General features: G+C 39.7%; 1 non-coding gene across 1 annotated transcript; it reads right to left on the bottom strand.

Moving 5' to 3' along the window:
- Positions 1-2159: 2159 nt before the first annotated feature.
- On the bottom strand, positions 2160-2231 carry TRNAW-CCA (transfer RNA tryptophan (anticodon CCA)). Its single transcript has one exon. It is a non-coding gene; the product is annotated as a tRNA-Trp (tRNA).
- Positions 2232-9916: the final 7685 nt, after the last annotated feature.

The following is a 9916-nucleotide window of genomic DNA, read 5'->3' as shown; positions in this document are numbered from 1 at the left end:
TGATGATTGGGTTGGTTGAATTGGTTGTTGAGGTCTTTTTGGGCCACATTGCAACTGTCCTCATCCTGGGACTGAACTTTAATATTCTTACTTGCTCCATGGGCCTACTCCCTATTCTAGGCCTGCTCCCTATTCTGGGCCTGACCCCTGCTATGGGCCTCCATTAGAGCTTGTACATGACCCACTATTTTAGCATCATCATCATCCTCAACAACTACAAGTCTTCTTTTTGGAGTCTTATTTGGAGTTGGAATCTTCTTAGCACGGGTCTTTAACATTATCTTTGTAGGAGTGATGTTCTCTGTATATAACTCAATTCTGTTACCATTTTTTATAGTTGCCTCATATATTTTAACTATGTCCATATTAGCTCTTAACATTTTCACCCCATTATCAAGCTCTTTACCCAGTTCTAGCCAATGAAAATCAGTGACGGACGTATATCCAATGTTCTTCAGCAAATCACTAATAAAAAATTCATTCAGGGTATCCACATTAATCTTCTCAATCTCTGTTACTTCTCCACCAACATACAACACCTTTTCACATCGACCTCTCTCAAACCTTCCTCTATGATTAATAGAAAGAGTTATATGGATAGTGGTCATTCCTGCAAGAAAGACGATAAAAGATCATTCCATGTAACTACATCAATTCAAATGTAAGAAGATAAATGTTGAAGCTGCAGATGAAAAATTGAATTTTCAAGAAAGGTTAAGCAAAGATAAATTCCAAGATAAGCAAAGGTAAATTCAATTTGACAGGTTCACATGTATAAAAAAAAGATAACAAAAATAAAAAAGTAAACAAGAAAAATACATCTTCTTGCAATGGACAAGACCCACAATTCAATCCCTCTCTTATAGGAAATTTGTTCTGTTCTTAGACACCAACATTAACAATCAATCTTTGTGCAACGGCATGCATATATATAAGAGAAATCCACTTATTAATAATAATAATAATAACCTAAAGAGACAAACAGTGGTGTTTCAATCGCAAACGGATAATAGCATAAGAGATTTCTTTAAAATTGATAATGGCATACCTCTATTCTCTGTGAAGCAAAGACGGCGAAATGTTTTTCATGATGCTTTACTCTGTATAATCGTTTTGATTAGATGGGGAAATTATTTGTCACGGAATGGAGGTGCTTCAACCGTCTTCTCCGACTTTGGATGGTGGTGGCGGCGACAATTGAGCTCTGCTAGAGCACACAGTGGTGTGAAGAGCTTTTTTATCCAATTTCTATACCAAAAAAATGTTAAAGTACACATAGAACCTGTTCGGAGGGATTTTGTTGCTACGTAGATTCGGATACTAACGGACCAATTGTATAACGAACGTTTGGGTATTTTTAGCACACAGAGGTCATTTTTCGTGATTTCAATCGTCGTTTCTTTTTTATATAGGTACATTTGTCAGCGTCTATATATTTTATGAGTATAAATAGTAATTTATTCTTATAATGATATTAATGCAAGAAAAAAGATTAAAAAAAAAAAAACTGTTTACTATCTGTATAAGTGTTTCCTTATTGTTTTGCCATCAGAGTTCAGAACTCCTGTTTTTTGTTTTATTTTATTGATAAACAATTATTTCATAGCTTCATGCTCACTTTTACACTACGAAAATATCATCCAAACTTGAATATATACACATATACAGACCGATTTGATTTTACGTGTAATTAACAATTGTGCACTTTGTCCTTTTTTATTTTACTTTAATTATTTATTTATTTATTTGAACAGGGCTCACTTTGTCCCCTTCAACTAAAGTCAGAAGACAAGCATGCAGCAAACAGAAAATGAGGAGAAAATAAAATGAAAAGGAGTTGATGATAAGGATGAAGAAACAAAAAGACAAAACATGATGAAGAATTGAACGGGCCATGACATTTGAAATCAATGTATCTTTTTGTTTGTAGCGTTTTGTGTTATATGGGCTTTTGTAGGCCTAACTATTGAAAACTTTTAGCATGGCGTGTTGCTTTGTACTGTTGTGGACCAAGTACAATCTAAATCCAGTTGTAACATGGACCCTGAAAATGAACTAAACTATGAAAGGGATTCCTGAAAAATCCAACAAGTGTAGAAAAGGTAAAAGCGAAAAAGATAAAAAGGGTGATCCACAAAGGCAGCTTTGGATCGGGATATTGAACCCGACGTGAATCGAACACGCAACCTTCTGATCTGGAGTCAGACGCGCTACCATTGCGCCACGGATCCTCTGCTGCTCATGGTTTTTTTATTTATTTTTATATTGTATTTTTTAGAAAATCCCAATTGTTTTTGGTTAACTTTGATTCGCCAGCTCTTGTTTCATTGTTGACCCAGCTCTTGTTTTCTATATTATAAATACTTAACGATTGGGTCTTGTTTCCTTGGGCTCTGGCCCCATAGCATACCAAAAAACACCCCTTACGATTGGGTTTTTTTTTTTTATCAAATGAATTTCTTTGTAGCCGAAAGTTATAAAGAAAACATTAAAATAATTTACCAAAAAAAAAACATTAAAATAAAACAAAATACGAATACAAAATATATATATATATACAAAGAGAAAAACCATGTCATTTCTTCCCGATGAAGTACGTTAAACTGTTTACTTTGATCAATGCCAGTCCCCCAAAAGAAAGAAGTTTGATAAACGCTTTGAACAAGAAAAAAGATAAAAAAATATGTTAATATTTTTTAACCAGCAAAACTTAACAAAATTGATAGCTAGGCTAGATCCTTAATCATTGGATTGGGGATTTGAAGCCCTGGCGGTATGTACAGAAAGGATTTCACAGCCAAACAAAATTTGTTACTCCTTTTTTTTTTTTTTTTTTTTTTTTAAAGAATTTGAATCAAATGAACTTTGAATAATTTAGAAAAACAATAATTCAAAATGAACTTATTTAATTTTATATTATAATTTTATATGTATAATATTCATAATTATATACTTATTGTATTTAATATTATATATTTATTCCAACAGTAATTAATGAACGTAAACAAATTAAAGCTAGAAAAAACAAGTTATGATGGTCTATGGTTCCTAAAATAGTTTAGGAAAATTTTTGTTATAATAAGATTTTGTTGTTGTTTTAAAGAAGCTTAGTTGGATGATTTGGCATAAACTTTAGAATAGCATGATAGCATGTCAATACATGAAGGAGAAAATTAAATAAGAAAATGATAAATAAAATAAAATAAAAAAGAAAAATTTACAAGAAAGTATTGTATGTTATGTTGACACCTAGTTTATCGATTAGGAAAGTTTTCACATGTTCCATTGCACTTTATTAAAACACTGCTATACTAGGGGTGTTCAAAACCGATCCAGACCGAACTAAACCGACCAACCGACCCGAAAAAATAAAAAACCGAATAAACCGAAAATAAAAAAAACCGAAAAAACATGTTCTGTTGTTTTTGTTGCGGTTCGGTTCGGTTTTCGGTTCTGATATTGAAAACCCCAACCGAACCGAAAAGATAAAAAACCCTAAAAAAAACCAAGCCCATCCCCCACCCCACCCCCAAATGCACGTAACCTAGCCTACCCCAGCAATCCCCAAGCCCTACCCCCAAACAAAGAACGTAACCTAGCCGCTCTGTCCCTAGGTCTCAGCACAGCCTCGCTCTCTGCACCTCTCAGCACCGGCGAGGGTCTGTTCCTCCCACCACCTCGCCGCGCCGCCGACCTTCCTCGCAGTGTCGCCCTTCCACTCCACCCTTACCCCCTTACCCCCACACCCCACCCCCAAACGAACGTGACCTAACCTAACCCCCTTACCCCCACACCCTACCCCCAAACGAAATCTAGCCAGTAGCCACTCTCTTCTCACACTCTCGCTTTCTGCACTCTCGAGGCCTGCGGCGAACCCACCTAGCGCCGGCGAGACCGTTCCACCCACCACCTTGCAGCGCTACCGAACTCTCCCCCTTAACGCCTCCGAACTTTCCTCCCACTGCTCCCAGGACCTCCTCGCGGACAGAGCACAACGAAGCCCCAACCCCAGCCAACAGTGAGCAGCCCAGCACCACCCTCGCACCCAGCAGTAGCACAGCACCACCCACTCACCCAGCACAGCACCACGCCACCATCCAGCAGTGTTTCTGGCCACCCACAACTTAGCACCTCCCACCCAGCCACCGATTCAAGTCAGATATGGAGCCGGAGCCACCAAGTCAGGTATATAATTTGACTAATTTCTGTTTTGAATTACTGAAAGTGCTTCTGTTTGTATTGTTGGTAGCTTGGTATTGTTGGAAAAATAATATAAACTAATTTTGGTTATTATTAGTTTTTTTGGAAGAATAATATAAAATAAAAAGAAATTTTTGAAGTGATTTAGTATGAAATCATATTTGAAATCAGATAAACTGGTTTTGGATCTTGATAGGAAGATATTGAAATTAGATTTGAAGCAGATTTGAAGAATTAAATTTGCAGCAGATTTGAAATCAGTGTATTGTTGCTGAGTGCTGGTTGAATTACTTTTGATGAATTACTTTATTGTTGGTATTATTGCTGGTTGCTGGTTTTGTTGCTGGTTTTGTTGCTTATTGTTGCTGCCTTGCTGGTTTTTAATTTATTTGTTATTGTGTTTTTGCTGGCTTTTAATTTATTTGTTGTTGTTGACAAGTATGGAGCTTTCAGGATCTTTATCTCCTTTAGTATGAAATCAGATTTGAAATCAGATAAACTGGTTTTGGATCTTGATAGGAAGATATTGAAATTAGATTTGAAGCAGATTTGAAGAATTAAATTTGGAGCAGATTTGAAATCAGTGTATTGTTGCTGATTGCTGGTTGAATTACTTTTGATGAATTACTTTGTTGTTGGTATTATTGCTGGTTGCTGGTTTTGTTGCTGATTGTTGCTGGTTTTTAATTTATTTGTTGTTGTGTTTTTGTTGATTTTTAATTTATTTGTTGTTGTTGACAAGTATGGAGCTTTCAGGATCTTTATCTCCTTTTGTTGCCAATATGACAGCTTTGACTAATATGTAAGTGCTTAACTCTGAATCTCAGTTCATTGACTCTGATATTTACAAGTTCTAATTGGAAAACCATTGCTTTTTTGTAGCTGGCTTGGGAATAACAGTTTGTCAGGGCACATTCCTGACTTAGGTTCACTAACACTGTTAGAAATATTGTAAGTAATTCATTTTGTATGCAATTCCATGATCTAAATGTTTGAAATCAAAGAACTTTGATGTATTCATGCCATGAAGCTCACTATTTGGATATTATTATTGTATATAAAGGCACTTGGAAGACAATCAATTCGACGGAGAGATTCCTTCATCCCTAGGGAACATAAGCACTTTGCATAAAGTGTAAACTCTGCCTCTTTATACAAGAGAATTAAACTGGTTTTTTGTGCTGTTTCTTGAATCCTGAGTAGATATTTAAGTCAGCCCTGTACATCTACGTTGTTTACATGAGTGTGGCCCAAAAATAGTACAATTTATTTGAATTTCTTTTGCCGATAAATTTAATTAGATCAAGACTTTGTTACCTAATGTGTATTTGTGTTTGTCGATTTCAATTTTATGACTTTGTGACATAGCTTGGCAGTATTTTTTTTGAATTGATTGAAAAACCGAACAAATCAAACTAAACCAAACCGATTTTAATTAGTTTGGTTTGGTTCGGATGGTCTTGAGAAAAAAACCGAACCAAACCGAACCGCAGTTTAATTAAACGATTGGATCGGATGGTTTTTCTCTCAAAAACCGAACCAAACCGCACTGCGAACACCTCTATGCTATACCTTGTCTATTAAGTATTAAGCGTTTGATTTTTTAATAAAATAAACATAAGGTTCAGATTGACAAGGTAGTTTCTCATATGGAAGTCTTTTTATGTAGAACACTGTGGAGACTAGACGTGTCGCTCTCTTCACACAGCAATCCAGGTTTTAATATCAGCCTTGTCCTCTTGTGGTTTGATGGTTAGCGTGGAAGCTAGCCAGCTGTTATTATGGGAGCCGATCAATGGACAAGCCATGGCGGAGGTAGGTGTGGTTCTGGGTTCATTTGAATGTGTTTGGCACATGTGAATTTCTTATGACAAAAATTTTTAAAATGATTGTGACGATACGTTAAAAAATAAATACTGATTACTATGATACGTTAACAAATAAATACGTATTGATTTAATATATATATTGTTTAATGATAAATTAACATGTGGACTATATCATCCGCAGAAATAATTTATTGTGGTAAAAATATGTTCGGGACCTGAGCGATCTCGGGTGCTCGACGGGTCGGGGGGCAACGAGAGGATGAGCGGGTGAGGCCTTGGACTAACTTGGAGCGGGTGTAGAGGTGCGGGTTGAAAAGCTGGCGGCGCCGGAGGCGATGTGGACCGGGGGGGCCACCTGCAAGGACACTCTGATGATCAAGTTAGCGTCCGTACGAGGTGATAGCCAAATTAGGTAAGATGTTATGTACCTCGGGAGAAGAGCTGACATCTTTCCTTATATACTGTGCTGGATGGGCCTATAGGTGACCTATCCCACTGGCCAGGGAGCTTCCATGAGCTGTCCTGGTCCACGTGGGGGGGGCGAGCAGGTCGTTCCGGTTTTTCGGGTCGGGACTTCAGGTGCTGGCCCGAGGGTACCGACCCGACCGGTCGTTGGGCGCGCTCTGGGTCGGGTGTTGGGAACTGACTCGTCGGGTTTTCCCTGTTGTGAGGGACAGGTCCAGCTTGGGTCGGAGGTGGCGCTCTGACCCGTCGACCGGTTAGGCTGGACTCGTGGCGGTCCGTAACAGTGCCCCCAACGTGCCAGCCTTGAGGTTTGAAGCTCGTGGCTGGGCGCGTTTGTCCTACTCGCCGAGTCGAGACATGTTCCTCTTCTCGGGAGCTCGTTGATGGCATTCGTGTTCCTCATGCGTGTCTGGTTCGTTTCTTCGCTGGTGCTGTCTCTTTGGCTTCCACGCTGGGCATTAAATGCCCATCATCTCATGATTTGAAATTCGCGTGAAATGGTGATTGTGCCCCTGCCTTTGGCGCTCCTCCTCGACGGTTACGCTTTTCGCCCTCTTTTTATTTTTATAACTTCCTTATTACTCCATTCTTCTTTTCTTCTTCTTCTATTGTCTCATACTGCTGTTGCTTCCATTCTCTTTTCTGCTTTCGCTGCTGCTTCGATCTTCTCCCTATTTTTTGTCGCTGTTTCAACCTTCGGACTATTTCTTCGACTTTCCCTAGTACGTTGTGTTTATGGTTTCCCTTGCTTGCTTTCCCTTTGTGCATTTCTCCTTATGCATGCCTGGGTTCTTGCTTGTTTTAGTTCTGTTTTCTTTTAGAAGGGGCGCCACTGGGTATTTTCTTAGTTTTTGCCTAGGTTCTGGGTTAGTATAAGGGTGCATAGAGGGTGGTTCAGGGAGTTTGTAGCTTGCTTTTCTAATTTTTTGGGTTCCTGACCTCCCGTGCTGACTGAGTGGTGCCCTCACTGTAGGTATGGCCGAGCGTTCTGTGATTCCAAACATGGCTCAGCGGCCACTAGCCGACTTCGTCGATCACTACACCTGGGTTACTTCCGACGTGAAGGATACCCCATCCGGGGTTACACGAGAGAGCCTCCAAGAACTTCGCTAGGCTGGACTCTTGTGTGGAGGGGGTCCCGAGGAGGCGTTCTATCAGGTCTACGTTCCTGCTGACCGGAAAAGCGTATGCCATAAAAACTTGGCGTCTCCTCGTGTGGTCGACTAGTTATGAGTTTACAGACCCATGTTTACTACTCTGGGAGTTCGTCTACAGTTTTCCCCTTTGTGATGGGTTTGTTAAATCGGTGCGATGTTGCTCCGTCGCAGCTGCACCCGAATAGCTGGGCCGCTATTCGCTGCTTTGAGATGGTCTGTGAGTATCTGGAGATCCCGACCTCCGTGAATGTCTTCCTCTATCTCTTCCTCCTTACCAACCCTTCTCGGGAGGGGAAGACGAAAAAGGGGTATATATCCTTCAGAGCTCAGTAAGGTCGTAAGATCTTCGGCCTCTTCGAGGACTCCTTTCATGGTTACAAGTCGACTTTCTTTAAAGTCAGACCGGTTGAGGGCCATCAACCTTTTTGGCTGACTGCCAAAGGAGAGAGATGAATCCCGACCTATTGGAGCTTTGGTGCGGGGTCTGATTACTTAATCAAAATATCCTATGATTGGTTGAGCTCGGAAGAGCGTAATATTGCCGACATCTTGTTGGCCATTTTTGGCGAGAAAAATCTTAATCCTCATATGGTTATGGGGGATTGGGAGACCGGTCGGTTGTATGTTGGTGAGTTTCTTTGTTTTCTTGTATTTTGCTTAATGTTTCAGTTTTTCGCTTGCTCACATTTTGTTTTTGTTGTGTAGTTTCCATGGCTGGTGGGAAGACTACTATGGCTGATCTGATGAACCTCATTCAAGGAAATGATGAGGTACGGACCGCCACGAGTCTAGCCCAACCGGTCGACGGGTCGGAGCTCCACCTCCGACCCAAGCCGGACCCGTCCCTCACAACATGGAAAACCCGACGGGTCGGTTCCTAACACCCGACCCAAAGCGCGCCCGACTCGCCAACTGGGCGGCCCAAGTCACCATGCCCAACGACCGGTCGGGTCGGTACCCTCGGGGCAGCACCCGAAGCCCTGACCCGGAAAATCAGAACGACCTGCTCCCCCCCACGTGGACCAGGACAGCTCATGGAAGCTCCCTGGCCAGTGGGCTAGGTCACCTATGGGCCCATCCAGCACAGTATATAAGGGAAGAGGTCAGCTCTTCCCCCGAAGTACGTAACATTTTACCTAATTTGGCTATCACCTCGTACGGACGCTGACTTGATCGTCGGAGTGTCCTTGCAGGTGGCCACCCCCCCCGGTCCACATCACCTCCGGCGCCGCCAGCTTTTCAACCCGCATCTCTACACCCGCTCCAAGTTAGTCTAAGGCCTCACCCGCTCATCCTCTCGTTGCCCCCCAACCTGTCGAGCACCCGATATCACTCAGGTCCCGAACAAAATATATTATATATTCTTTAATATTAATATATCCTTTAAATTAATTATAAAAATACTCAAATATTCTCTTAAATAAATTTATAAAAAACATTAAAATTTTTATCTTAAGTTAATATCCTAATTTCTGGTTTCATGAGCCCACGTGTCACAACCTCCGCTCATGTTAGCTACGTGAATTCTCTTTTTCAATGCCCGTGTTTTATCGGTTTGATTTTAAATTAATCCATCCAACCAATTCATCATTTTGACTGTTGACAATTCCATTATTTTTGCTGCTGACATTTATTGGCGACGTCACTCTATTTCTTAGTTTTTGTCCATGTTTTTGCTCTCATGGTAGCCATTAGTAAGCGTCGAAGAAATTATACAATTTATTTGTAAGCAAACTAATAAGCACAGTTAAAATAATATACTAACGTATAATGTATATCCATTAATTAATCCATTAATCTATTAACGTAAATGTATATGTGTATCTGTTGTGTATTTGCATAATATATATTATATATATACACTATTACATGTCTATTACATATTATATTATTATCTATTACATATCTTTATATGTTTATAACTTTATATCTTTATTTATCATCTATTATCTTTTAATGTATTAATTTGTCTACCCGTACTGTATATATATATGTCTTTATGTTTTTTTTTATTGTTTATTAATCTATTATTTTCTATTGTCTATTAATATATTACTTTTTTATTTATCTATTCTTTATTATTTATTCATTTGTTTATGCATTTAAGGAGAGTCACACTCACGGTGTAGGAACATCACACCAACTAAAGAAATCATTCTTTCGTTTACAAAGCATTTCCCAACGTTCTTTCATCTACATTGGCCGTTAACCTTTATTGATTTTTCCTCCCTCGTGGCTAGCATAGAACCTTACCACCGATTTGGA

This window comes from Arachis ipaensis, chromosome B7, assembly GCF_059453495.1.
Source record: "Arachis ipaensis isolate K30076 ecotype BB chromosome B7, ASM5945349v1, whole genome shotgun sequence".
NCBI classification, from domain to species: Eukaryota; Viridiplantae; Streptophyta; class Magnoliopsida; order Fabales; family Fabaceae; genus Arachis; species Arachis ipaensis.
This window is presented reverse-complemented; position numbering and strand designations above follow the sequence as displayed.